The following is a 5068-nucleotide window of genomic DNA, read 5'->3' on the forward strand; positions in this document are numbered from 1 at the left end:
CACTCCTATCATCTGCCCATGGGGATGAGGGCCTCAGCGTTGGGAGATGAGGCCGGGGGCTTGCTTGTTCAACCCCAGATGGATGCAAGGAAGCCACCCACGATTACCACCATGCCCTGGTATCTGATTTGGCGTTCCTCCGAGGTTCTCTGCGTCCTGGCCATTTTTACCCACCTAGCGATGGATGCCTAGAAACATTTGCCCTTCGTCCCTTTCCCTCGAGCTGTTTAGCTTGCCAGGCAATGCCACCCCATTCTAGAAAAACAACCCAAGGTGACCTATTGGTCTCCAAGGTCGTAGTCCAGTTTGGCAGCCTACAGGCGCCATCTGGTGGTCACTGTGGGTACCTGCAGGTTCACGGTGAAGGAACGCCTGCTGGAGGGCTGGGCTGGGGTTGGAGGATGTGAGCTCAAATAATGCTGCCCTGCCTCATTCACCCGCTGCCCGTGTGTCCGCGTCTCATCCCCGAGATTCCCCCAGAGCACGAATCCCTGGCTTCTCTGTTGTCTCTGAGTGCGGCTGAGCCCATAAATGCTCGAGAATAAACCTCGCTTGGGTGAAACGCATGAGTTTCCTTCTTGTTTTCCGGAGGTCCCCTAAGAAGATGTGGAATCGGAGACCTCGGTTTCAATCCCAGCATTGCCACTTCCGAGCTGTGTACCTTGGGCCAATTATTTACTGCCCTTGAGCCTACACTTCCCCGTCCCTAAAACGGGAACATTGAAGGATCAGAGATAAGGGGTGCAAAGTGTGTATATTAGGTACTCAGTATATGCCAGCCGTTGCAAATCCACATGTCCCTGGAACCATCAGGGGCAAAATAAGACTGTGTTTCCTTTTTACACCCTGGTGTCCATGGCATATCTTCTAGTCCATGGCACTAGCCTCTGTTGGAAACTGGCCCCCACCCAGTAAATTCTGGGTGTTGTTATGGGCGCTCGAGCCTCTCACGTGCTCCAGAGCCACTGTGTACCATGGCACTGCCAAACCCGGGAGAGGCTGCTCTGCTGGGTGTGGCCATATGCATGTCAACCACCCCGGATGGTGGGCTCCAGCTGCAGGAGGGGCGCTGTCTTCCCTGTTCAGGGGTCAGACCTGGCCTCTGACAGCTCACCAGGGAGCCACAACTTCCATACTGAGGCCTCCAAACTGCTGCCTGCCCAGAGAGGTTGAGTGACTGGCTCAGGGGCACCCAGCTCCAAGTTGGGAGAGGGAGTGTCAGAGCCTCAGTGCACTCAGGCAGAGAGATGGGGGCCCTGAAGAATCCATAACTGCGGTGACATGGTGGCCTTCTCAGAAATCCCCTGGGAGTGATCGAGAGCTTGGCCAGCGCCAACCCTGACAGGAACAACTGCCTAAGCTTATTTGCTGCTGGGGGGGCAGGACTGAGTCCTCCTTGTCCTGAATTTACCTCTTTCATGCTTCAAGGCGGTGGGTGGCAGGATCTTGGCTTGAACCATCTGGGATTTGGGGCAACAGCCTTCATATTTTGGGCCGCTTCTCCGTGGACGGTCCCTGTTTCTCTTCCCTAAGCCTCTTTCTGGAGCCTGGCATGGAGCAGGTGCTCCATGGATACTGATGAACCGCTAGGTCACTGTCGGCTTCCTCCACCGCCCACCGCCCCTTCCCCGAACCATCACATCATTCATTCAGTTCATCCTTCATGGCCTGGGGTACTGGAAGGACGCAACAAATACTTGAACTTACAGTTGATGGGGACAACAGCTAACATCCCTAACTGTAATTTTATCCATTTATTCCTCACCCAACTCTATGAGTTGGGTGCTGTTAGGGTCCTTATCTTACAGATGGGGAAAAAAAGAGACTCAAATGGGTTATGAAACGTCCCCAGCTCCACAGAGCTCACCCCCGGAACCACGGCCCTCTGTGGAGTGAGACCCAGACAGCCCCGCCTGGAAAGCTGGTGCAGGGGAATAGCGATCACGGTTGGGTGGAGGGGTTGCAGTGTCCCCACCAGGGCACTGTGGTGTGCTGCGGGCTTCAGAGTTTAGAGAGACGGCTGGTGGATGCAGTGACCAGGGAAGACTTTGGGGGAAGCTGGCATTTGAAAAGAGCCTTGAAGGACAGAGAAGCTTGGGAAGGCAGGAAGTATGAGTGATGGGGGAGGAGCGGGGGTGGGGGAGGGGCGGGGTGGGTGGGGCCGGCAGCGGAGCAAAGGCAGAGTGGAGGGAGGCCCGCAGGAGCAGGCGGCTGAGGGTGGCGGGGTTGTAGAACCGAGAGTGGAAGGATAGCTGGGGCTACATGTGGGGGACCCTGACCTGGGTATCGGGACCTTCTCTTCCCTGGTGGCCACCGTCGGCGTCCCCTGCACAGGCTGGCTTGCCCTGCTCCTGGGGTTGCCTGAGGTGCTGTCCCTGGAGGTCCCGGACCTCTGTGACCAGCCTCCTCTCTGGCTCCATCCTCTTCCCACAATCTTGGGTGTTGGCCTTGTGGGCTAGAGACTCGCTGGGACAAGACCCCAAGGACGGAATGTTGGTGTGACCATCCCTTTTCGGTCCCCTCCGCTTGCCTCGCAGGGGAGCCCAGAGCCTCGGCTGAGACCCCATCCAGCCCTGAGTTTCTGGGGAGCAGATCTGTGCAGTCTGTTCCTGGATGTGCCCGTGTTCCGTCCCCCTCGCCCTTGGGACCAGCTTGTCAGAGGCTCAGGGAGTTTTAAGCTCTTAATTCTCTTTTCTTGCAAGCTTCTGATGCCTTGGTTTAAACATTTTTTTTTTTTAAGAGATAATGACCTCATTTTCTTGCTTCTGCCTCACAGACCACCATTAGAGAGGGAATCCTGGAATCTCCCTGACCTCGGAGGCATCTGCTCCGCACCGTCTTCTATAGCCACCCCGAGCTGAGAGCTTAATCCCTTCTTGTTCCCCTCCAGTGACAGGAGGCTCACTGAGGACAATGCCAGTTACTATGTTGATAACATTCTTCTTAGACTGAATCAAAACCTAACTCCCCGGGATTTCAAAACATCTGTGGCCACTAGTTTTATTTTTGGGGACCACAAATTAAATCTCATTCCTCTTTCTCATGAAGCTCTTGTATATGTAATAACACAAAGCATATTGCCTTTGAAGGAGCGCCTACTGTGTGCCATGTGCTTCAGACACATTATCTCTAATCCCCATGATGACCCTGCCTGATGGGTACCTGTAACCCTCGGTGGCCACGTGCTGATACCTCCCAGCATCCCCTTCCTCCCTCCCTCCCTGGCAGCCCCTGCTATCCCAGAGGGAGATCTATGTGGTTATAGGGAAGCTGCCTCCCGTGTCCTGGCTCCAGGGGATGGAGCAGGTGACCCAGGCCAAGCCAATCCACACACACCCTTCCTATGGCTGCAGTGATTGGCTCAGGGGTGGGCACATGACCTGGGTTGGTCCAATCAGAGCGACTTTCAGGATGCTTGCTGGGATAGCTTCTTTCTGAGGAACCAGCAAGGCTGTTGACCCAGGAGCTGGGGGCAGCTCTTGCAGGACCACAAGGTAAGTCAGCCTTAGAGGCAACGTGGAAGGATGGAAAAACTGGGTCCTTGGAAACCTTTGAGATGATGGATCTTGCGGGCAGGCAGCCCCACCTCTGAAATCTCCCATTTCACGAGTCCGTTAGTGTCCACTATTGCTCAAGACAGTTTGACTTGGATTTTCTGCCCCTTGCAACCCAATGCGTCCTTACCCTAGGGAAGAGGAAACTGAAGCTCAGAGATGCTGATTAACTTGCCCAGGGTCACCAGCTCATAAGTGAGGGAGCTAGGATTTGGGCTCAAGGGGTAATTGGGGTGGGGTTCAGCTATTGTGCTCTCCTCGGAGCATTTCTTTTTTTGGTCTAAAGGTTCTCAGTTGCTCTTAGGACCTGATTGTGACCACCGACCCGGACCTCTCCTTTGGTCCTCTCCTTACTCTCTGACCCGTAACCATCTCTCCTAGAGCACCTCTCCAGCTTTCCTCTCCAAGGCTCCTGTCATCCTTCCCAAATCCACTCTGGCCAGCTGATTGACGTCCCCGTATTCCAATCGCAGTCACAGGTCTGCCCTGCTCAGTGCCTACCCCATCCCGCTCCACCCTCTCCGTGTGCCAATCAGATCCTTCAAAATCTGGACCCTGCTCGCCTCTCCAGCTTCATCTCCAGCAGCCCCCCGGCTAGTCCCCAAACACACTGCTTGGTTTCACACCTTTACTCAGGCCCTTCTGTCTTTTCCCCGGTGGACTTACATTTGTCCCCTAAGGCCCAGTTCAAATGCCTCCTCCCCTGGGAAGACTTCCCTGCCTTAGGCAGAGGGCTTCCTTTGTGCTCCCATAGCTGCTTGAGCTTAACCTTTGTTGGTCCAGCACTTGCGACATGGCTGCTGCCTTTCTGGTCTGCTACCACCTGCGGGGGAGGGCAGGAACTGTTCTCTGTGCAGCCTTTTTCTCCCCTGTGGGCTCATCTCCAATGCTTTCGTTGCTCAAGGCATTGTTGGCGGAGCAGTGAGATGCCCGGGGCCTTACGCGGAGCTGGAGTGGACCTGGTGGGAGCTGGCTGTGATCTGGGGCCGGGCCAGGAGAAAGGTGCTGCTTTCCCCGGTGGCAGGGGCTGCAGGGGGCATGGAAGGGGTGACAGAGAGGAGCCAGCAAGCTGGAACTGAGCCTCCCAGACAAGCACAAGTCTCTAGTGCTTCCTAGTCTCCAACAGTTTACTTACCTCAGGTATACTTTATATAACTCTTAACTTGGAAAGAGAAAATCCCAAAGACTAAATTCCATTGTTTTCAGAAAGAAAAAGCAAATATCTGTCTCAGTTTCACCAGTTAACAGTTTTACTTGGGAAATTTCATAGAAATGGTAGGATATCTTTCTCTAAATCTCACTTTTCGAAGAGAAACAAAATGGCAGCATCTCCATCACTCACACCGGAACCCTCTGCATCATCCTGACTTCTCTTTATCTCTCATCCTACATCCTATCTGTCAGCAAAACTGTTGGCTCTACCTTCAAAATATATCCTGGTTTAAACCTGTGTTCCAGCAACAGCCTTCTAATGGCTTCTGCCCTCGTCCCCATAGTGCCCCAAATGGTTCTCT

The sequence above is a fragment of the Kogia breviceps genome, chromosome 1 (assembly GCF_026419965.1).
Source record: "Kogia breviceps isolate mKogBre1 chromosome 1, mKogBre1 haplotype 1, whole genome shotgun sequence".
Taxonomy (NCBI): Eukaryota; Metazoa; Chordata; class Mammalia; order Artiodactyla; family Physeteridae; genus Kogia; species Kogia breviceps.